The sequence below is a fragment of the Macaca thibetana genome, chromosome 3, assembly GCF_024542745.1.
Source record: "Macaca thibetana thibetana isolate TM-01 chromosome 3, ASM2454274v1, whole genome shotgun sequence".
NCBI classification, from domain to species: Eukaryota; Metazoa; Chordata; class Mammalia; order Primates; family Cercopithecidae; genus Macaca; species Macaca thibetana.
In genome coordinates, this window is record NC_065580.1 from 111,561,399 (window position 1) to 111,586,372 (window position 24,974).

Below are 24,974 nucleotides of genomic sequence, written 5' to 3' on the forward strand. Positions count from 1 at the left end.
CCACTCCGGGATCCAAATATGTTAAGGTTCATTATACAGTGTGGGCCAACCAAAGATTTAAAGTTATAGCTACATAAATTATTTGATTTTCATTCAGTTATTAAAGTCAACATGCCTTTTTCTCTCACCCCAAAAGGCTGTCTTCACATCATTAGCAGAAGGGCATTAACACTAAATTTCTGTAAAGAGTTAGAGGTGAACCTAGAGGCATCTGCTCTGGTGCTTGTGGACTCCTGTCAATGCACCTGGGGTTGATGAATTGAACGTTTTGGATTTTGAGCAGAGTGGCCCAGTGGATGGAACCCCTGTCTATAAGACCTGTGTTCTAGTCAGTGACATGGTGGCAAATGTTTTATAACCAGCTCTTAGGGTGGGGGACAGGAATTCTTGATTTACAGTGTTTATTTGCCAATTTCCATGTGTAAATACTCCCATTGCCAATCTTGAGTCACAAACACGATGTCACTGAATGCAGAACTGTGGAAAGATGCACAGTCAACTCTTAGAGTTCACTCTGACTCACCACTTACTATTTAGCTGAGAAATGCCTAATAAGTCATACTTTCTTCGATATTTGAGTTTCACATCTCTAAAATGAAGAAAATTGTATCTGTGCTTCCTTTGTTTTAATTTTGTGTGTGTATGAGTGCAAGATGAGATAAGAGATGTGAAAATTGAATCACAGATTATCAGAAAATGGTTGTAGGGTCAAGTGCATTACCTAACTATAAAGTCATCACGTCATCTATGGTTCACAGTGGGCCTTTCATCCCAAAAGTTGTACAGACATTTGTCCATTTATTCACCAATTTAGCCCAAAACTGTGATTTTCCTCTCCTCACAGAGGGACACATATTTGAAAAAAGTAGTTCTAAAATACGTAACCATCAACTTCTCGTTAACCATGTTTATATATCCTCAGAACACCCGCAGTTGTTATTCCTTAGAGTATTTATTCACTCTTGTTCTCACCTGTGCTCTGTATATTGCACACATTTTATCCATTTTACAGCTTTACATTTCATTATAAATCCCTATGGTATTTTCTGTCTTCCCATAGACATTTCCTACCATTTCCAAATATTAGGATTCCTTTGCCATTAGTACACACCAAGAAACTAGGTTCCACGTTCACATATTTGTCCATGATGTTAAATCCATTTTACCTTGTCATTACAATTTTAACCCCATTGCCAGGTAACACTTCTCATTTACTGTGAAATGGCCTTCCCTTGATTTCTCAAGACATTATAATCTTCCGTATTCTAAATTTGTTTGACCCTTATTAACTATACAGTTTATTTTGTGGTTATTAAAGAATAAGGAAATTTTACAATTAGACTAAATTTCAATGAGCTTTTTTTTTTTCTTGCTAGCTATAATATCATTTTAGCATTTCAAATGGGAAAGGACCACAAAAAGGTCAGAGTATCACAAGAAGAAGCTGCCAGGGTGTGGACCAATAGGTCTCCCCAGGTGAATTTTACCTTAGTCTGGTCACCAGCTTTTATCTCTCTGAAAGGACAGATGTCAAATCAGAGTCACATTGACCATATTCACAGATAGGTATGTAACTCCAAATGCCAGTATGTAACCATACACTGACAACTATAACTATCACTTGGTCCTAAGTACTTAAGTTGACATGACTAGCCCATTTTCTCCCTGATACTGAAGGGAAGCCATATCATCTTTGGGAGCCTGAAGAGTGTTTGGTGAGCCTTGAATCAAGGCAAGGGGTGTTGGTATTACGTTTCAATTATCAAATCATTCTAGGTTGCAATTTTCTTGATTTCCTTGTGCATTCATCTCCAACAGAGATGCAGTCCCTTTAGAAATTGGAGTCCTTGGGTGAATCTCTCTACCCTTAACTCTGTTGGGGTAATGCGGACAACTCATGCCTCTCTGAATCATTTTCTTAGGGCTTTCATACTTAACTGACCCGCTGCTGAGTTCCCTAGAAGTTCAGTTCCATTTGTCAAGTACTGGTCCGGTTTGAAAGTCACTCTTTCCATTACAGTAACTTTGCACATTTCTGCTCTAATTCAATTGGTATTGATTTTACAGTTGGAGCAGAGAAAAACCTTATTTGCTATTATTTGTTTTCCCTCATGGCAACTGTCAAGTCTATTGTTTTAAAATAACGCAATAAAATAAGCCACCCCTAAACGGAATAGCTTTATACAGCCGTCCTTCATTCTGACTCATGTGGGGCTGAATGTCTCTGTTTCAAGCTGAGGAGCCAACTGGGATTGTTCCCGGTTGTAGGCTAGGGCTGGGCTTCAGTCGGCTTCAGGGTGCCCATTCTGGCAATCAGCCTGAAGGGATGAAACTCTCAGGGGAGCTCTTCTTGTGGCAACAGCAAAGGCACAAGAGGACAAGCCCAACCACACGAACACATTCCAGTTCTGCTTGTAACACATCTGCTAAAGCTCCAGCAGCCAAGCCAAATCATATGGCTAGACCCCAAGGCAAGGTTCAGTGAAGTGCCCTGCACCTTCCACAAGGCCCAAGTGTGTCACATGGCTGAATGTCGATGGGACAGGCAAGCATACCCCTGTCATGTTCAAAAATACTAATCTAAGCTACCATGGTGCCTTACATATACCATCTGCTATTTGAATGTTTTTAGGTGCAACCTTAAACTTTTACCTTGTTTTATTTGTTTAAGTAGAGTATAATAATGTCCTTGAAGGTTACGGGTTGATAGAACAAAACAAAAAATACACACACAAACACACACACACGCACACACACTTAGGCTACTGAGCACATATAAGAATCCCAGCATCTTGGAAGGCTGAGGCAGATGGATCACTTGAGGTCAGGAGTTCAAGACCAGCCTGACCAATATGGTGAAACCCCGTCTCTATTAAAAATACAAAAATTATTAGCCGGGCATGGTGGCACACACCTGGAATCCCAGCTACTTGGGAGGCTGAGGCAGGAGAATCACTTGAACCCGGGAGGCAGAGAGTGCAGTGAGCCCAGATCACACTATTGCACTCTAGCCTGGGCAACAAGACCGAAACTCCATCTCAAAAAAAAAGAAAAGAATTCAAACTCCAAATGCCAGTATGTAACCATACACTGACAACTATAACTATCACTTGGTCCTAAGTACTTAAGTTGACATGACTAGCCCATTTTCTCCCTGATACTGAAGGGAAGCCATATCATCTTCGGGAGCATGAAGAGTGTTTGGTGAGCCTTGAATCAAGGCAAGGGTTGTTGGTATTACGTTTCAATTATCAAATCATTCTAGGTTGCAATTTTCTTGATTTCCTTGTGCATTCATCTCCAACAGAGATAAATTTATTAATTCTTGAATTTATTAATTCTTGCCAGAATAAAACTGAACCCAGTGTGTGACAATTGAAAAATTACTTGATGAAAAATTACTTCATACCTAATGTATCAAGCTCCATAGATTTATGGTTTTGAATGTGTGCTTGACACAATGTTGGTGCCTAATAAATGTTGCTCTTTCACACCGTACCATCCATTACCCGAAAATAATATTTTGTTAGTAGTGGATGTTCTAGAACTATTGACTCATTACCTATCCCACCTCTGTTATGTACAGTCACTTCCTAGCATATGGAACAGTTTCAGGGCCATAGTGCTTATTAGCTTTTAACTATACAAATCAAATGCTTTCCTGATTTTAAACATCATATCATTGTCCCATCCATTTTGAATTATACAGAGCAATTGTTCTCAGCTCTACCATCTGCAGATGCCTTTGGTCTTGCAACATACCGTGTGGATCACCTACTTTGTCTGCTTCCATTCACCATGGCAAGAAAAATCCAACCAGAATTAATGGGCAACGGGGCCCCATTCTCATTGGGAGCATCTGTTTCTTATTAAATATCATAAGTAACTTATTAATTCTTGCCAGAAACAAAAGTAAAGACATTGTCATACTGAAAGCTTTACCAGTACAAAAGACCAGTCAGCAGAACACCTGGAGGACTTGCTGAGACAGCGCCTGGGGTGTCATTAATCTGGGGACACAAGATGTCAGATTTCTTCTGTTAACTTCCTGAGGAAGACAAAGTCAGAGTCTGTCTGAACTGCAGAGCCCACCCTTTTTTAGTTGATTTGTGTGGTTGCACTACAACAATGACGGATGGGTTAGTAGTTGGTGGCATGATCACACAAATCCCACGGCAGATCCTGGCAAATCTCATAAAATGTGGATGCAGGAAAGGATGTGAGAGAAGACCAGGCTAAACTCAACCACTTACAGGCATCAGCTGAGGTCTTACAAGGTGAGGTGACTACTTCAAGGTCACTCAGAAAACTGATGGCAAAGCCAGGATAAAAATCCAGAGTCCCTAAAGCCTGAGTTGTATTCTGTGCACAATGTCACACAAAAAGATATCCTTTCCCTTTGACAACCAGCTCAATACGAATGAGTAATCTGATTCATACTTACTCTTGGAGAAAGTTTGGGGGTTTTGCAGAGTGTACCTTTCCTAATGCTTGGATTTTGGAAGGATATCAACATGTCTTTTCTGCAATGATGATGATAAAATAATAATGGCTAGTATCTTTTTAGTCATTGCTGTGTGTCAGGTGTTATTTTAAGTTCTTTGTGTGCATGTTCTCATTTAACCCTAACAACCAAATTAAGTACTTTGGAATTTTCATTTTACAGATCCTGAAACTGATGGCTCAGAGTGGTTAAATAATTTGCCCAGTGGTTGGATTCCAGGGCATAAAACAGGTGCTATGAACCCCAGTATCTGCAATTTGTTCCCTATATTGCATTGTCTTTAACCACATTGGATGTTTTTAGCTTTTATGTCAGTTAATTTGTCAGTTTCTGCCAGCATATTTTGACTTCTTTGCTGTAGATGAAGTATTTTCATGTAAAAAAATTCATTTTATGTATTGTTGTTTGTTTCCTAAGTAATACCCAAAACTATTGTATTTGCTTTTTTGTGTGTTTAGTATTCCTTTGTTTATTGCCAAACTTGGGCATGATTAAAATAGGAGAGCTCATATACCAGTTCCTCTTTATGGATGGATGCCTTGATAACCATCCTTGGGGCAGTTCTCTCTCTGATGGTCCGCATTTCTCTACTGCCCCTATCTAAGCACACTGATTTGAAACTAGACCATCACATTTATATTCATGAAACTAATTGAAACACATAGGCTTTATATGTGAAGATATGTGAAGATAACCGCTACAACCTGATTATAAGGTACCAACCTGAATTCAGGCATGCATTCCGTGACTGAAATGTAGAATGCGGTAAGCTTTTATGTTTTAAATATTTGGGTAGATTTCGTTTTTATGAGTGGTTTTAAAATTCCTGCTCACCTTCAATAAGCATTGGCATGTCATCCAATTGTCCAAAGGAGAGAAGACTCTGGCCCATTTTGATTTTTTGCTGAACTCCTATTGAGATCTGTTGATGACAGTGCTACTGCTACTCTGACCAGTTAAAGTAAAATCCCATTTCCTTTAGGATTCTTAGGTCGTCAGATGAATCCATTCAGTTTTTTCTGTCATCAGTCCAGTACCTGGTCTTTTCAATTTTACTGCTTCTAATAGATGTGTATTGGAATACCATTATAGTTTTAATTTAAATTTTCCTAATGGCTAATGATCCTAAACATCTTTTCATGTATTTATTTGCCACGATACTTGGTGAAGTGTCTGTTCACGTCTTTTGTGCATTTTTAATTGGATGTTTGTTTTCTTATTAAGTTTTGAGTTTTAAAATATACATTAAATAAAAGTCCTTTGCCAAATATTTGATTTAAAAACGTTTTCTCTCAGCCCGTAACTTGTTTTCCCTTCTCTTAGTAATATCTTTCACTGAATAAAAGTATTAAATTTTTAAAAGCTTAGTTTATCTTTTATTTTCTCTTATGAAACATGCTTTTGATGCTGTGTTTAAGAACTCTTTCTCTAACTCCATGTCCCAAATATTTTCTCCCTTATTATTTTTTTAGTTCAAAATATTTTCTAATTTCCTATGAGACTTCTATCTAGAGGAAGAGTCTTTTTTTTTTTTTTTTTGGTTTTTGTTTTTTTTTTTTGACACGGAGTTTCTCTCTTGTTGCCCAGGCTGGAGTGCAATGGTGTGATCTCGGCTCACCACAACCTCTGCCTCCCGGGTTCAAGTGATTCTCCTGCTTCAGCCTCCCAAGTAGCTGGAATTATAGGTACGCACCACTACACCTGGCTAATTTTGTATTTTTAGTAGAGACAGGGTTTCTCCAGGTTGATCAGGCTGGTCTCGAACTCCCGACCTCAGGTGATCTACCTGCCTCTGCTTTCCAAAGTGCTGGTATTACAGGCATGAGCCACCACGCCAGGCAAGAGTGTTAAGGTCTCTAACAATGATTGTGAATTTGTCTACCTCTCTTTTCTGTCTGTCAGTTCTTGCCCCATTAGGTTTGAAGCTCTGTTGTTAGGTGCCTACACATTTATAATTATTAAGTCTACTTGGCGAATTAAGCTTTCTTATGTTTATGTGACATTCCTTTTTCTTCTTGGCAGTCTTCTTTCTTCTGAAGTAAAGTCTGTCTGAAATCATCTAGCCATGTGACTTTATTAATTAGTATTTGGAATAGTGCATGGTATCTTTTTTCATCCATTTACTTAAAAAAATTTTTTTTTATTTCCATAGGTTATTGGGGAACAGGTGGTGTTTGGTTATGTGGGTAAGTTCTTTTAGTGATGTCTGTGAGATTTTGGTGCACCCATTACCCGAGTGGTATGCACTGCACCCAATTTGTAGTCTTTTATTCCTCATCACCTTACCACCTTTTCCCTCTGAGTCCTCAAAGTCCGTTGTGTCATTCTTATGCCTTTGCATCCTCATAGCTTAACTTATGAGTGAAAACATACAATATTTGGTTTTCCATTCCTGAGTTACGTCACTTAGAATAGTAGTCTCCAATCTCATCCAGGTCACTGCAAATGCCATTAATTCATTCCTTTTTATGGCTAAGTACTATTCCATCATATATATATGAGATATATAAGTACTATTCCATCATATATATATCACAGTTGCTTTATGCACTCATTGATTGATGGGCATTTGGGTTGGTTCCACATTTTTGCAATTGTGAATTGTGCTGCTATAAACATGCATGTGCAAGTATCTTTTTCGAATAATGACTTCTATTCCTCTGGGTAGTTACCCAGAAGTGGGGTTCCTGGATCAAATGGTAGTTCTACTTCTACTTCTTTAAGGACTCTCCACACTGTTTTCTATAGTGGTTGTATACTTTACATTCCCACCAGCAGTGTAGAAGTGCTCTCTGTTCACCACATCCATGTCAACGTCTATTGTTTTTGATTTTTTGATTATGGCCAATCTTGCAGGACTAAGGTGGTATTGCATTGTGGTTATGATTTGCATTTCCCTGATCATTAGTGATGTTGAGCATTTTTTCGTATGTTTGTTGACCATTTGTATATATATTTTTTTGAGAATTGTCTATTCATGTCCTTAGCCCACTTTTTGATGAGATTGTTTGTTTTAATTATAGATTCTGGATATTAGTCTTTGATCAGACGTATAGATTGTGAAGATTTTCTCCCACTCTATAGGTTGTCTGTTTACTCTGCTGACTGTTGCTTTTGCCTTGCAAAAGCTCTTTAAAAATAGGCACGTAGAGCAATGGAACAAAAATATAAAGTGGGGAAAGGACACCTTATTCAACAAATGGTGCTGGGATAATTGGCAAGCCACATGTAGGAGAACAAGACTGGATCCTCATCTCTCATCTTACACAAAAATCAACTCAAGATGGATCAAGGACTTAAATCTAAGACCTGAAACAATAAAAATTCTGGAAGATACCATTGGAAAAACTCTTCTAGACATTGGCTTAGGCAAGGACTTCATGACCAAGAAGCCAAAATCAAATGTAAGAAAAACAAAGATAAATAGCTGAGACTTAATTTAAACATCCACTTACTTTTAACCTACCTACGTCACTATATTTGAAATGTGTTTCTTGAAGACAACCTTATTTTAATTCCATTCTTTAAATCTCTCCGTTTTAACAGATGCATTTAGTACATTTGCATTTAATGTAACTATTATATTTAAATTTAGTTTTATCATTTTTTGTTTTCTGTTTTTTCCCTCTTATTTCTTGTTCTATTTTTGTATTTCCAATTTTCTGACTCTTTTGGGTTGAACATTTTTAGTATTTAGTTTGACTTATCTATTGTGTTTTTTATTATATACCTTCATATATATTTTTAGTGGTTGTTCTAAAAATTACAATATACATACTTAACTTTCCACAGTCTGCTTAGAATCAATATTTTACCACATCACATGAAATGTAGAAACCTTGCCATGATAATGATGAATTTACTCTCCTCCTTATGTTATTGTTGTCATGTAGTATATCTACATACATTGAAAACCCCATCAGGCAATGTTATATTTTTTGCTTTCACTGTCAAACATTTTTTAAAGAAGTGAGGAAGAGAAGAATAGTCTGCTATAATTAGCCCAATATTTATCATTTTTATTGTTTTTACTCCTCCCTGATGTTCTAAGCTTCCTTCTCATCATTTCCCTTCTGTCTGAAGAACTTTCTTTAGCAATTCTTTAAGCAGATCTGCCAGCAATGAATTCTTTTAGTTTTCTTTCATCATAGAATGTCTTTATTTCACTTTCATCCCTGAAGAATATTTTTGCCGGATATAGATCTGGTATGACAGTTCTTTTCTTGCAACACTTAAAAAAATTTGACACTTCCTCCTGGAACCCTTGATTTCCAATGAGAGAAAATTACAATAATTAGAAATCAATGTTCTCCTATTGGTAATGCATCATTTTTTTCTCTGGCTGTTTTCAGTATGTTTTTTGTCTTTAGTGTTTGTTTGGCAGCTTGATTCTGATGTTTCTTGGCATGGAATTCATTGGGTTTATCCTTTTTGGGATCACACAGTTTCTTGTGTCTATAACTTTATGTCTTTGCCAAATGTGGGAAGTTTTCAGCCATTATTTCTGCAAATATTTTTTATCTCTGAATTTTTCCTCTCTTCCCTATGAATGACACAAATGTTAGATCTTTTGTTATTGACCCACAGGTCCCTGAAGCTCTTTATTTTGTTTTAATCTTTTTTTCTCTATCATTCAGATTGGATAGTTTCTTTTGACATATTAGGCTGGTGCACAAGTAATTCGGTTCACCATTACTTTTAATGGGAAAAACCGCAATTACTTTTGCACCAATGTAATACCTTTAATTTGACCAGTTATTTCCTCTTGCACTTATGGGTTGAGGTCATCTAGTGAATTTTTAAGTTTCAATTATTACGTTTTCCAGCTCTATTTTTTTTTTTTTTCATTTTGCTCTTTCTGTCTCCTTTTCTTTGTTGAGATTTTTATTTTTCTATTTATTTTGAGAAGGCTTGCTTGCAATTGTTTTCTGGAGCATTTGTATAATTGCTGCTTTAAAACTTTCAATAGATAATTCCAATATCTGTGCCATTATGACATTGGCATCTGATGATTATCTTTTCTTGTGTGAGTTGAGACTTTCCTGATTTTTTATGTGCAGTGAAATGTATTATGTATGTATGTATGTATGTATTGAGATGGAGTCTCTCTCTGTCACCTAGCCTGGAGTGCAGTGGCATGGTCTGGGTTCACTGCAACCTCTGCCTCCCAGGTTCAAGCGATTCTCCCACCTCGGTTACCCAAGTAGCTGGGATTACAGGCATGCGCCACCATGCCCAGCTAATTTTTGTATTTTAAGTAGAAACGGGATTTCACCATGTTTGCCAGGCTGGTCTCGAACTCCTGACCTCATGTGATCCACCCTCCTCGGCCTCCCAAAGTGCTGGGATTACAGGCATGAGCCACCGTGCCCGGCCTGCAGTGAAATTTTGTATTATATCCAGGACATTTTCAATATTATGAAACCATGAATCTTCTTTATATCCTATGGAAAATATTGTAGGCTCAGGTGACAAGTTCCAACACACATTCTGTAGACCATCGTTCCAATATCAGTTCAGGTGTCAAAGCGTTTGCAATATCATATCTGTCTTTTGTGACTGCCCCCCAGCAACCACTTTAGGATGTGGCCTATGGCCTAGATGTCAGTTCGGTTCTCAAAGGCTTTGGTATACTAGATCAAATCAGATCTGCGTATGTGCAGCTGCAGTGGTGAGCCCAGGAGTTAATAAGCACCTTTTTAATGTTGCTCTACTGAGTTCTTCCCTCTTTGCAATCTCCCTTGTACTCTTGGTTCCCTCCTTTTGCTCCTACAGCCAGAAAGTGAGGGTTTTACTTACCGTGTTCTGCCGTGTACTTCTGTAGTTGTGCCTACATCTGGGGCAAGTGGCAGGAGGACAGAGAGAGTAAAAGCAATGAGGGTTTGCCCCACATTCCTGGAAACACTGCTCCACTAAATGTAGAGGAAGGTGCTGCTCCCACAGAGTTTTTTCTCCTACTTACTCTCACATTACTGTAGGCTGCTGCCACCCCCACAGGATTGCTTGGGGTCTAGGGCATAGGAGGAGAGAGAAGAGGAACAGAGAGAGAAAAAGAGAAGTTGGTGAATTTCTGTATGTTAGTGCTGGATTTTCCCTTTTCCTCTCTTTGAGCCAAAACTAGAGGTTTCTCTGAAACTCTGTCTGCACCCTGGTATTCATCTCCAGAGCATTAAGTTCAAACCAGAAGATAGTGGCAGAAATGAAAATTGTAAACTCATCATTGGTTTCATGGTATTATGAATTAGGGTTTTCTTCCCAATCTACCTGTTCCTATTTACTTGTGAGAATTCTCAAATAGCTACTTTATATATTCTGTCCAGAAAGTGGAGAGGATGAAATAGGTTTACTCCATCTTACCTGAAACCAGAAATGCTCTGGTTCTATTTTAATGCATTGGCCAGTCATGCAAGTTTATCAAACCCCTCTACCACTGTCTCATTTAAAGGAATAGCTCCTAACGGTTTAGTGTAGACTTTCAAAGATGGACTGCATGCCAAACCCTATTCTGGACTCTAGGGATTTAAAAATGAGAAACAGTCCCTGCCCTGAAGGAGCTCACAGCATTCAGTTTCCCTTCCCCATTCCTTCTGGGGAATCAACTTTCGCCCACTATGGGATTTTGGCTGGGACAGAAAACTAAATACTCTGCCTCCCTCTAGCAAGAGAGTATGAATATGAAGCAAATTAAGCCAATTAGACCCTCTTTTTTCTATATCTTGAGGCTAACAATATAATAATGGAAAAGAACAGAAGCCAATCATTTCTTATGCTAGTATCTGGATGCCTGGAATTGCCCAGGTTCTAGTCCTGGTTCTCTAACCTTCCATTCATTCTGTTGCTACCCAATATACCTTCAATAAATCCCTTATTTCATTTTATTTGTGAAAGTTGGCTTTTGGTTTTTGCCACAAAAAAAATCATAACAAATGGTCTGTGAGAGAAGACAAGTCCACACATAAATCACTGCAATCAAGTGTTCCATTAGCTACAGCAAAGGCGGGTACCAAAAGTTCTAAGAATATGAAAATAATACTAACTTATTGGAAGAAAGTTGTGAAAGATCTTGCGGAAGAGATGACCTTTAACTAAAAATAGCATCGCCATTTCAAGGAAGGCTGTCTTATTCCTTGTGTGGTTCTTGAACGGGTGGTTATAGCCCTCTCTGACAAAGCATGCACACTCATGGAGCAGCAAGAGAAAATGCTTGAGGAAGTTGAAAGACATTTGAATTTGATGGGTCCTTAGTTAAGAACTGAGATTAAGTCTCCAGTGGTTGAAGTTCTATTTACTGTTGGCAAAAAGCAACTTCATGGTTTGAAAATAAATAAATAAACAGACATACAAAATACTCATACCGCATTTTAGACATCAAATAAGTCTTATAAAACAGCATTTTTGATGAGTTAAGTGTAAATGAATCAGAAACATAAGGATTACATTTCCCTTGAAATACACAGGGGCTTAAAAATTAAGAGAAAAAGTGCCTGGCAAAATGTGTTTTGTATTTTGCCAAGTCCTAAAGATTTAAGAAGCAGTTCAAGATGTTTCGCCAGACTACTCAAAACATCGCTGGGTTCTCCCATCCCTTCAAGAGCAGATCTAGATATTTTTTTCCTTCTGGCTGGCTTCTCCCGTCCTAGGGGGTTGGAGACAGGGTGGGGAGTTGTAGCACATGCGTGTTGCAGTCTGTCTTTGTTTTCTACTGCTTGCATCTTAACATGGGTCCAGATATGTGTCTCTTTTCACACCCTCACTATCCCTATTGAACACGGTTGCTTTGAAATCAGGGATAATAATTTATTTCTTAAAGTTACTTAGCACAACTTTGTGGAAAAGCATTCCCCCATGTCCACTAACACTGTTAGTCTATCAAAACTTCTTTTAAAGCCTAGCACAGTGGCTCACCCCTGTAATCCCAGCACTTTGGGAGGTCAAGGTGGGCAGATCACTTGAGGCTGGGAGTTTGAGACCAGCCTTGCCAACGTGGGGAAACCCCGTCTCTACTAAAAATATGAAAATTAGCCAGGCTTGCTGGTATGCACCTGTAATCCCAGCTACGTGGGAGGCTGAGGCAGGAGAATCGCTTGACCCTAGGAGACAGAGGTTGCAGTGAGCAGAGATGGTGCCACTGCACTCCAGCTTCGACGACGGAGTGAGACCCTATCTCAACAATAACATAAATTTAAAAACTTCTTGTAAAAACAGGAAGTCTGCTGGTACTAAAAAAGCAATTTGAATTATGTTTCACTCCAAAATTTAATAATGAAGTCTGAAGGAAAATTAGAAATATTCAACATAAACTGGATATTTAAAAAAATTAAAACAAATTAGACTGTCCTCAAAGATATACTTTGCTATTGTATTATTTAGTAAACATTTTATCATTCAAATTTCCAAATGTACACATAGATAGAGAGAAAGGTATAATAAACCCCATGTGCCATGAAGCAGCTGCACCATCATCACTATAGTGCCATAAAAAAGATTTTTAGGCCAGGTGCGGTGGCTCACGTCTGTAATCCCAGCACTTTGGGAGGCCGAGGTGGGCGGATTACAAGGTGAGGAGATTGGGACCGTCCTGGCTAGCAGGGTGAAACCCCGTCTCTACTAAAAATACAAAATTTAGCTGGGTGTGATGGCGGGCGCTTGTAGTCCCAGCTGCTCTGGAGGCTGAGGCAGGAGAATGGCGTGAGCCCGGGAGGTGGAACTTGAAGTGATCCAAGATTGTGCCACTGCACTCCAGCCTGGGCAACAGAGCGAGACTCCGTCTCAAAAAAAAAAAAAAAAAAAAAAAAAAAATTAAATCTTGAGATTTGTAACATGATATTTTTAAGTCAATGGGCAATAAACCAATAACATTGGTATCTATCGTATGTGGGAAATGAATGAGATAATTGGAGTTAAAGAAATCTAAGATAATGCCTATACCTTCAATATCTATATTCTATATTCTAGGTAAGGCGGATACAAAAAAGATAAATATTAGCAAAAGGAATGTGTCTGTTTAGTATGTGGCATAGATCATAAGTGTAAAACAAAAACACTCCACTGTATTTTGTATGAACACAAAAGAGTGTGAGCCTATATTTACTAAAAAAAAAAAAAAAAGCACAAAAGGAAAACAATGAAAGGCCAGATTCCCACCCTTCAGAAACTTGATATAGTGAAGAAGGCAACAGGTAAATTGTTTTCACGGTATTAGTGCCCCAAAAGAGAATTTTCAAAGATTGATTTAGAAGTACCCCAAACTCTTTCTACTAGGACTGAGTTACACATTTCAGTTAATTATTTTCCCTCTTGCTTGGAACTTAGTTGCTATCTTACCACCATGAAATGTTCCTTAAAGGCTGTGGGAATTAGCAAAGCTCTTGGGTTTGGCAAGTGAGGGTCATCTTAAGACTTCATTTCTATCAGGGAAGCTGGAAGCCAGGGGGCCACCCTTGAGAGATGAAAAGCCAAGTTTATTTTGACTTTCAAGAGCTTGTCTCTCTTTGCCATAGGCATGATTAAGTGAACCTAAACTCTTCCCTCTTGGACAGAATGCTTTGGCAGGTGGTGGGTTTGGGGACATAAGACTCCACAGTGTAGTATGTAAGACACCAAATAGACAACCATCGATTTTATACCACCCTACTTAACTGGGGCCTTTTAATAACCTGGGTATTTGGAGAATGCAGAGGCAACTTGGAATGAAAAGCAGTCTCTGTGCAAAGGGATACCTAACAATTTGTATGTTGAAGTTCCAGACCCTGGCACTCAGAATGTGACTGTATTTAGAGACAGGATCTTTAAAGAGATAATTAAGCTAAAATGAGGGCCCTGATCCAGTATGACTGTGGTGCTTATAGGAAAAGAAAATTTGGACACATATATACACAAAGAGAAGACCATGTGAAGACGCAGAGAGAAGATGGCCATGCACAAGCCAAGGAGAGAGGCTTTGGAAGAAACCACCTCTCCTGATACCTTGATCTCAGACTCCTGGCCTCTACAACTGTGAGCAAATAGAAGTCTGTTGTTCAAGTCACCCAGTCTGTAGTTTATATATATACATGATTTTTAATATTGAATGTTTCTATTGAGAACGTGAGAATAACATTTGACTAAGGGTATTCGTGAAATGTATAATTTAACCAAGCAAGAAATGCTGGTATGCTCCAGTTTATTGGATAGAGACTAAAGAAAGTGAGCAGGGGTTGACAAGCTGTGCTCCTAGACTAGCAGTTTTATCTGGTTTCATCTACTCTGATAACATTCTGGCCAAATAAACAGATACAGTCAAACCCAATTAAGTATATTCAATATTTGGATTTGAATATTTGGATTAAAAAATTAATGTATAAAAAACCTATCAGCCTATGAGGCACTGTTGACATAAAAAATACCTTTTTGACAAACATGGCTGTTCTGCCAAAGCACTGTAGTATATTTTAAAACATGAGCCTAAAACTGTCTTATATACAGTGAAGTTGTCCTTAGAAAGCTTTCATTACAATCCTTTGCTGAAAAACAATTTAAAATTTTTTTAAAATCTCATCTAATGTGTGTATAAACTCATTCTACCTCCTTTATCAAAAATAGAAAGATTTTAATCTCATAAAACTAAGTACAAGAAGTATATTATCACAATGTATGTGCATGTGTATATGCAGCTGCTATGTATGAAAAGCATTAATAGTTGTTTACTGTAGGTTAAAAATAAAATAATTGATATCATTTGGATAATTTCAGCCTTCCAGTGGAGTGTGTGGATGGCAAGACTTCAAGTATGAGATGAAGTTGCAAGGTCTTAAAAAAAAACGTCGTTGAGTTCAATTTCTGAAAACTACTTATTCTGTGAATACATGGTTCCTACGATGGTCTTCAACTCTGTGTCTATGAAAATGTGTAACAATATTCAAAAGGAAACATAAGGCACAGCATCATCATACAGCTTCATCATACGTTACAGCTCTCCCTCTCAGTGCAGAGATTTTCCAGTTGCACACAAGAAATATTAAATGAAAATATCCTTTGTAAAATGTTAAGTGCAATATAAATATTTAATTACTGCTTTTTAAAAAATACTTTAAGTAATGCTGTGTTGGGGTACAGTATGTGTAATTCCAAGACTCTGAATCCCAGAATGGAGGAAGAAATTGCATTTCTCCCTTGGTATTTAACAAAGGACCAATTAGAGCACTGTCTTGAGGCCTCAGAAGTGAAATTTGCTTCAATGTCCCCATATGTCCCCTTACTGCTACTCTAAATCAAGAAACCCACCCCCTCTCAAAAAAAAAAAAAAAAAAAAAAAAAGACCCAGAACCTCAGAGATAATCAAAATCCAAGTTCAGAGAAAGCAGGACCTTTTATTTCCCACAATCAGTTCTGTGCTAGGAAAAGTGGATGCTGGAATTAAAATCAGGATTCACCCCTGCACGGTCTCATTTTGCCCCAGCCGAAGGGAAAGTTTCAGGTAGGGACCATCTGGGGATGCCTAGCAGCCTCCGGGACTTGGTGGGGTCGTTGTGATGATTCTGGGAGCTCCAAAGCTCTGTTCCATCTGCATGTTTCTGTGTGCTACGTAAACACATGGTGGTATCTAGAACAAGGAGACTCTGCCAGCCCCATTAAATCTATTGCATGAATAAAGATCTTGGTCTTCATGCTCTACTCTCCAAAGATCAGCAGGGATACATTTGCTGAAACTCCAGAATCCAGAGATATCCTTTTCTCTCCCCCATTAAAAAGGTCTGAGCTGACAGAGGAAGACCCTCCCTGGCACCGAGTCCTTAGGCGGTCACAGCCTCCTCTTGCTTTTCCAGATCTCTGGTTCTGTGTGAGAAGCAGGGAGGAGGAGTGTGAGCCCAGAATCAAAGTCCACACAAAATCTTCAGGGTGAGTGTGAATCACAGAGAAATAAAATATTCTCTATGTGTCCAGCTCTAGGACTGTGATTTGATTAAAATTCAAAATCAGATTATTGATCCATTGGTGAGGATTTAGAATTGAACTTTGAAGATGGATTTTTTAAAAAATGTTTTTAAATGGAATAGAGCCAAGAATAATTTGACAGCTTAAACCCTGCTGGTAATCAACCCCTAGAGTCATTAAGAAAGACAGGAGTGGGAGGTGAAACATCTGGAGAAATGTGAGCAGATAACGAATTGGGTGGGTTTTATAAAAGCTAAATGCTATCTGTAGGAAGCAGAGTTATAAAAAAATCGTGAGGCAATAACCCTGAGGTCATACAGGGGTTAAGAGGAAACCTTGACTCCTTCCTGGGCAATTCTTCCAGGGAGAATGGCGATTGAATACGCTAAATCTCACAACAGCATTCATGCACGGTCCAACACAGGGAGTCCAAAGACACTATCCAAAAAGATGTATTATGTACCAGGTCAGCCTGCAGCACTGGCCTCCCCTACCCAACCGTGGCACCCTTGGCCTGGGCACTTCAGATGGTGGCCATCAGGCAGCCGATCAGGATACAACGAGGAGAGCACAGCCTTCAAAGTCATGAAGGCTAGGATTCAAAAATTGCTGCTGTCATTTGTCAATTATGGGACCTGAAGCTATTTCTCAGATATAAAGGTATTTCTCCTCTGTGAGCCTCATTTTTCTCACTTGATGAATTTGGATCATTATGCCCACTTTTCATATCTTCCTGAGGATTAAATGACATAACACATCTGACACAGTTTCTTGCACGTGCCAGATGATGGCTACATGTTCGCTCTCAAATCCTCTTCTCACTCATTTCCCCCTCAGTCATTCATTCAGTGCTAACTATGTACCCTGTACAAGGCCCTGAGGCAGAAAAATGAGCAAGACAACTCCTATCCTAAATGGGGTCATAATTGTGAAAAAGATAGACACACGCTGGTAACTATGATATAAGTAGAAGTGATAGAAATTACACAGGGTACCAGTAAGGAGCAGAGATGAGGGGTGTGAAATTCAGTGTAGGATGGGGGAAATCAGGAAGCCTTCCTGGAAGAGGTGGACCTGTGTTTGGTCCTACAGGACTAGGAAAAGAGGATGGTATACACAAAGTCAAAGCATGACTCATGTGGCGACCTCCCACATTGTAGAGTGGCTAGGACCTAACATGTCAGTCAGAGAGAGCAGTAGAAGAAGAGAGTGTGAGGACAGGCAGGGAATCCGCTCACAGTGTTCGGCATGGCATAGCATAGAGCGTGGATTTAACCCATCCCTGGGGTGGCTTGGGCCCCCTGCTGCTTTCTTCCGTTGGTCTTGCACGGTATATTCTGACTTAGAGAAATCAGCTACCATAAATTATAAATATTTGAGAGACTCCAAAGGTGAAGAAAGGTGTGGGCAATAAAGACCTGGATTGGGTCTGATGGTGCTACCTGGAATGGCTTCTGCAGTGATTCCGAGCATGTCTGTCTAACTTGTGATGCCATGCAGCTAGGTGAATTTGCAAATGGTTTGGCATGAAAAGGGCCTGGATCTAGGGCAGCACAAACCCAGTCATAAGGCCTTATGTATAAGCCAGTATTTCAGTGCAGAGACTGTGATGGTCTTGGCGAGCTCAATCTGTGATGATAACATAATGCCCAGTGCCAGATCAAACAACGCTTTATAGCCTTTTCCCACCCTGCAAATTGCAGGAGGGAACGCTTAGGAGGATCAGCATCATCCCTCAGCCTCTGCTGCTGCTTCTCCCAGGGAGACAACATTTTCAAACATCTTTGCAGCACCTCCAACTGTGTCTTGCTGGGACAAGCTAAATCACTGAAGCTGTTTTAAAGTCCTCAGTCTCTGGCCCCATAAGAAAAGGGACGTACACAGCTCAACATTACTCTCTGCAGTATTTCCAAAGCTTTCTTATGGATCCTGAGCCATAGCTTTGAGACATAGCATGAAAGGCAGTTCCTGAGTAGTCATTCTCTTAAAAAAAAATCCGATTAATATTCTATGGTTGAAGATAATAAGTGGAATTATTTTGCAAGGTCATTTTCTCATCTAATTTCAGGAATCAGTTCAAGGGGTCTGCAAACCCAAATCCTAATGGGGCCAGGCAGGAAGTTTAAACGTGTGCATTGGGGAAGATGCAAGGCAACAGAGAATAATAAAGGGACTTTACGGTGGGGGAAGAGGGCATATCCCACCAGAAACATTGTCTTTTTAATTGAAGTATCCAAATTTGATCTAAAATAATAATATGTTGGCTTAAAAATATCGCTGTATGGATTTTCTCCCTGCTGTCTCCTGGTATGTGACTTCCTGGTAGCACATAAAATTATAGAGACTTGACCGATCTCCACGCATTTCCTCTGCCATCGGGTTTGAATGCCATCTGCATTTCGTTACCTCTCAGTGACAAGCTACATTTATCACTTTAGCCATGTTTTCCAAACTGGCCTTTTACATACTTGATACTGATGCTTGAGAGTTATGCCACCATACTTCTCCCCTCCCATTCTAGAAGTCTTTCCTTTGTGAAGGCCCAGATATTTCCAGCAATCTGTTACGGAGTCCTGACTCACCCTAGAAATAATTGTAAAAAAGGCTATATATAAGGCAAGACCACATTGGAAATTTAAAAGTAACCAATTAAACAAGAAATGATGGTGTCTTAGGTAGAGCTTTCTAGAAATAGAAATATGAGGTGCTATGACTTGAAAAGGAACTTCAGGAAGTGTACATATTCATGAGAATAAGCTGTGTAAGTAAGGAAGAAGTTTTTGCGGATAAGCTGTATCACAAAGTGATCACCATCATCAGACTCTAACGTTTATTTAGCAAAACACTGAACACTTATCCTATGAAGACTTTATAGGAAAGAATGATGACAAATCTCTCTCGCCACAAAAGAGGATTCTCCTCTTGAATTCTTAAAATTGTAGTTCTTTATGAAGGGATAGTATAAAGTACATAACTGTGAATAGAGCAAACACATAGAAAGCAAGCCTTCCTCTATTTCACAGGCTGCTTCTAGGTTGATGATCAAGTCATTCTGAGGAATCACATCTACAGTCTGAGAATCAAATGAGATCCTAACGGTTGACATCAGCGGTTCACTTGCATGATGACCTGTCTCAGGCTCCTAAGATTGGAAAGGTGTAGTAGTGATTTGCCCAAGGTCACATCATGAGTTCACAGGGGGCTGCACCCATTTCTCCCCTTCCACCCAAAAGAGGCTTCACTTTGGCCAATTTACAAACAGCCCTTGAGTCATCAAATCCAACTATTAATCATTTTAAAAACTGAAACTGGATTGTTTTAAGAACTGGACCATCAGTCTGATTCAGATTATCTCGAATATTTGTGTTGTGTTTATTAATGTAAACTAAAATGTCTCACTTGATAACTCAGTTGGACTCAGCATACCATATTGACCAAAATATTTATATAGCTTTGGAAAATAATGATCTACATGTACACCTTAAAAATAATAAGAGTTTGATAACTTTTAAATCCTTATTATTTCTATTATTGTTATTTTAGAAATTTAGACTTCAGTTAAACAAAATAGAAAATGACACCTTTTTTTTTTTTTTTTTTTTTTTTTTTTTGAGACAGGGTCTTGCTCTGTCATCGAGGCTGGAGTGCAGTGGTGCAATCACAGCTCACCACAGCCTCTACCTCCCAGACTCAAGCAATCCTCCCACCTCACCCTCCTAAGTAGCTGGGACTACAGATGTGCACCACCATGCCTGCCTAGTCTTTTGTCGTCGTTGTTGTTGTTGTATTTTTGTAAAGACAGGGTCTGGCCGTGTTTCCTAGGTTGGTCTTGAATTCCCGGGCTCCAGTGATCCTCCTGCCTCGCCTCCCAAGGTGCTGTGATCACAGGCCCAGTCAAAAAAATGATACTCTTTATGTCAGTTTAAATCACATCCTTATCCTATAAGATGTTATTCATATCCATTTTGTTATAGTGACAAAGTATATATATTATCTTGTATTTGTACTTAATGCAAAGTAAATAAGATTTTTTTTTTTTCAAGATGGTCTCACTTTGTCACCCAGACTGGAGTGCAGTGGCACGATCTCAGCTAACTGCAACCTCCACCTTCTGGGTTCAAACAATTCTCCTGCCTCACCCTCCTGAATAGCTGGGATTACAGCTGTGCCACCACACCCGGCTAACGTTTTGTATTTTTAGTAGAGACAGAGTTTCACCATGTTGGCCAGGCTGGTCTTGAACTCCTGACCTCGTGATCCACCCACCTCTGCCTTCCAAAGTGCTGAGATTACAGGTAGGAGTCACCATGCCTAGCCATGAGTTTTGTTTTGAGAGCCTTTCTAAGACTCTCTAAAAAGGATCCCAATAAAATATGATTTATTTACAAGCCCAATAGCATCAAATATACAGCTTAAAGGAGAAGAACGAGGGCCACCTGTCAAAAGCTGTAGTGCAAACCTCACCCTCCCAGCAAACCGTGTGACACATGGTGCTCATGCCACCGAGGGTGAGTCTCTTCTCTAAAGTTCCAGTTGCTGTCCCTGCGTGGTGACCAGTAAGTCTGATGAGTTGGACACCAATAAAGCATGGATTCAGCAGGACAAATGAACAAGATTAACCCTCATATCGGGACAACATTTTGTACTGTGCATGGTTTGTCCTAATATCAAAACTATGATCATTATCTAGATATGCATAATAAAACTATCAGTAACAGCGACTGAGTCACTGTGCCGGGGACATTCCTAAGTTTTTTGTAAGTATCTTCTCCATTATTCCTCACAACAGCTCTCTGAAGTTACTAGTATTTGCCTGCTGTATAAATGGAGAAACTGAGGCTCAGGGAAATCACTGTGGGAGTCTTTTATTTTTGTTTTAGCTCAGCTGTCTTGCTCAAATTTTTTTTTTGTGTGCAAATTCTGAATAAATGTTTTGTTTGAATGTTTTAAAATAATATTGAAGAAAGATACAGTGTGGAGTCTGCAACCTTGGCAACTTCAAAGGTGTGAATAGCCTTTTTTTTTTTTTTTTTTTTTCTGAAAATCACACAGGACCCCTGTGTTTTGAAATGGACTTACTGACTGAACATTTTCTATGAGCCAGTGTTAGAACAACAACAACAACAATAAAAAACCACCCCAGTCCTTACAGATGAGGTTGTTTTACCTCCCTTCTTCCATTCTTAACTCTAATGCATAAAGATGGTCCATCCCTCCCGACAAACCTCAGAAGAGAAGACTTGTCCCCTGCAACCCCACCTTCAGAGACGCTCTGTGTGCGGATGCCCCTGGCCAGCTGAAGGCGCTGTGCAGAGCTCCTGGGCAGACTGCCTGGGAGGTGCTGCATGGGGCAGGTTGGGGAGGGGGTGATATGGTCATACTGATCCCTCAACCTGCGCATGATGCCTGCCCCGTAGTGTGGACGTTGCTAGAATGCGTGGGGTCTAGGAACTCTCGACATCTACAAAGTGTCCTGCACCTGCAAGGTACAGTTCTGAAGCTGCCCACCTGGGTCCATATCCTCCTTGCTAGCTTTTGCAAGCCATTTAACCCCTTCTGGGCCACCTTTTCTTCGTCTGTAACATGGAACTACTATTGTAACTAATAATAAAAACAGCAGTGATAATAATAATAACACCACGATACTCTTCAAAGGATTGGTGTGAGGTTTAAATAACATATTGCATATGAAGCCCTTTCATCACAACCTGACATACAGTATGCATTCAATAAACATTGGCTATTTTTATAAATATTTAAAGGCAATTTCACAAAAGCATTCAGCAGAGCTCCTGGCTCACAGCAAGCACTGTAAGTGTTTTGTTTCCCTGCTTGGTGTTAGGATTATTTTTCCTGCCCTCACTGTCCTCCTCCCTCGGTATAAGAGAGGGTGGAGTAGCATAAACAGCATGGTCTTTGAAGTCAGACCAACCTGAGTTCAAATTCCAGCCCGGCCACTCACTACCTGTGTGAACTGGGTAAGTTACATAACCGTGGCAGCTTCAGGATTCTGATCTGTGCCATGCAGAGATTACCTCCTACTTCAGAGCATTAAAAGAAAGAGACCCACACAGCCTGGTGCCTCGAGGGTACTCGAGAAACACTAGTCCCCATTCAGTATCTGTATCTCCATCTTCACCTCTGCTGCTTCTCCCTCAGGACACATTAGGTCAGCAGTCACATGGCCTGGAGAATATATGGGACATCCTCTTTCTGCTATACTGGCGTTTTTCATCCTCACAATTGTCATCTGAGGCAGTGAAGAGTGTTAGTGATGCATCACTATAGGATGCAATCACCATACAATGCAGGTAAGATGCAGTTAGGATGCGTTTTGAGCTTCTAGAATCTGAGGTTCAGAAAAGTTAAGTAACTTCTGCTTTGCCACACCACCCAGCTAGCAGCCAGCAGGGCTGGATTCCATTTCACGTTTGTTTGACTCCAAAACCCTTGCCTTCTCACTCTCCCGTACTGCCTCTTCTTGAGATCAGAAAATCTCTTTTTTTCATACCCAGTTGTAACTTTCCATCCTGCCCCAGGTGAACCCCACCAAAGCCCCCGTGGCCTTCCTCAGTAGGAGAGAGAGTGGCTCATTCTTGGGGTGTGCACATCCACACAGCCTACAGTACAAGAGAATAAGGGGGCACCTTCAGAGTGTGTCATCGAAAGGAAACCTCCTGAATTCTCTCAAATTGCATAGAATCCTGCAGCTATTCCTTCTGCTTGAAAGAGCAAGGACGACTGTCCTGATGGAAAGTTTTCTTTTTGCCCAGGCCTCTTCGTGAGGACTCTTTGGGGTATGAATAACAGAAAACCCAATTCAAGCTAGCTTAAGGAAAAAGTGACAAAACCCTCTGGCTCACATACAGGACACCCCAGGGCGAGGGTTGATTTCAGGCACAGCTTAGTGCAGGGCCTCATGGGAGTAACCAGCCCCAAGATTTCTCTCTCCATCTCTTGGCCCTGCTTCCTCTGGGTTGGCTGCATTTTCAAAACAAACTCCCCCTTTATGGGGGATGGAATGGAATAGTGGCACCCAGAAAGTTATGGCACATCCAAATCCCTGGGATTTGTGAATGGTATATTATTTGGAAAAGATGTAACTAAGTAAAGGATCTTAACATGGAATTTTTTTTTTTTTTTTGAGACAGTGTCTTGCTGACCTCAGGTGATCTGCCTGCCTTGGCCACCCAAAGTGCTGGGATTACGGTTGTGAACCACCACGCCTGGCCTTAACATGGAATTATTCTATATTATCCAGGTAGGCCCTAAATCCAATGGCAGTTCATTCTTATAGGAGACAGGAGAGACAGGAGACCAGGCGTAGTGGCTCACACCCGTAATCCCAGCACTTTGGAAGATCGAGGCAGGCGGATCACGAGGTCAGGAGATGGAGACCATCCTGGTTATGGTGAAACCTCATCTCTACTAAAAATACAAAAAAGTAGCCGGCGTGGTGGTGGACCCCTGTAGTCCCAGCTACTCAGGAGGCTGAGGCAGGAGAATAATGTGAAGCCGGGAGGTGGAGCTTGCAGTGAGCTGAGATCGCATTGTGTCTGGAATTGGTTCCTTCCGATGGGTTCTTGGTCTTGCTGACTTCAAGAATGAAGCTGCGGATACTCGCAGTGAGTGTTACAATTCTTAAAAATAGTGTGTCCAGAGTTCGTTCCTTCAGATGTTTCTGGAGTTTATTCCTTCCGGTGGGTTCGTGGTCTCACTGACTTCAGGAATGAAGCCGCAGACCTTCGTGGTGAGTGTTACAGCTCATAAAGGTAATGCAGACCCAAAGAGTGAGCAGCAGCACGATTTATTGTGAAGCGCAAAAGAACAAAGCTTCCACAGCATGTGGCTCACACCTGTAATTCCAGCATATTGGGAGGCCAAGGCAGGTGGATCATGAGGTCAGGAGATCGAGACCATCCTGGCTAACACGGTGAAACCCCATCTCTACTAAAAATACAAAAATTAGCAAGGCATGGTGGTGGGCACCTGTAGTCCCAGCTATTCGGGAGGCTGAGGCAGGAGAATGGCATGAACCCAGGGAAGTGGAGCTTGCAGTGAGCCGAGATTCTGCCACTGCACTACAACCTGGGCAACAGAGCTAGACTCTGTCTCAAAAAAAAAAAAAAAAAAAAAAAAAAGCTTCCACTGCATGGAAGGGGACCCAAGCAGGTTGCTGCTGCTGGCTCAGGTGGCCAGCTTTTATTCCCTTATTTGGCACTACACACATCCCGCTGATTGGTCCATTTTACACAGTGCTGATTGGTCCATTTTACAGAGTGCTGATTGGTGCATTTACAATCCTTTAGCTAGGCACAGAGTGCTGATTGGTGTGTTTGCAATCCTTTAGCTAGGCACAGAGTGCTGATTGCTGTGCTTTAACAGAGTGCTGATTGGTGCATTTACAGTCCTTTAGCTAGACACAGAGTGCTGACTGGTGTGTTTTTACAGAGTGCTGATTGGTACATTTACAATCCTTTAGCTAGACAAAGGATGCTGATTGGTGCCTTTTTACACAGAGCTGATTGGGGTGTTTACAATCCTTTAGCTAGACACA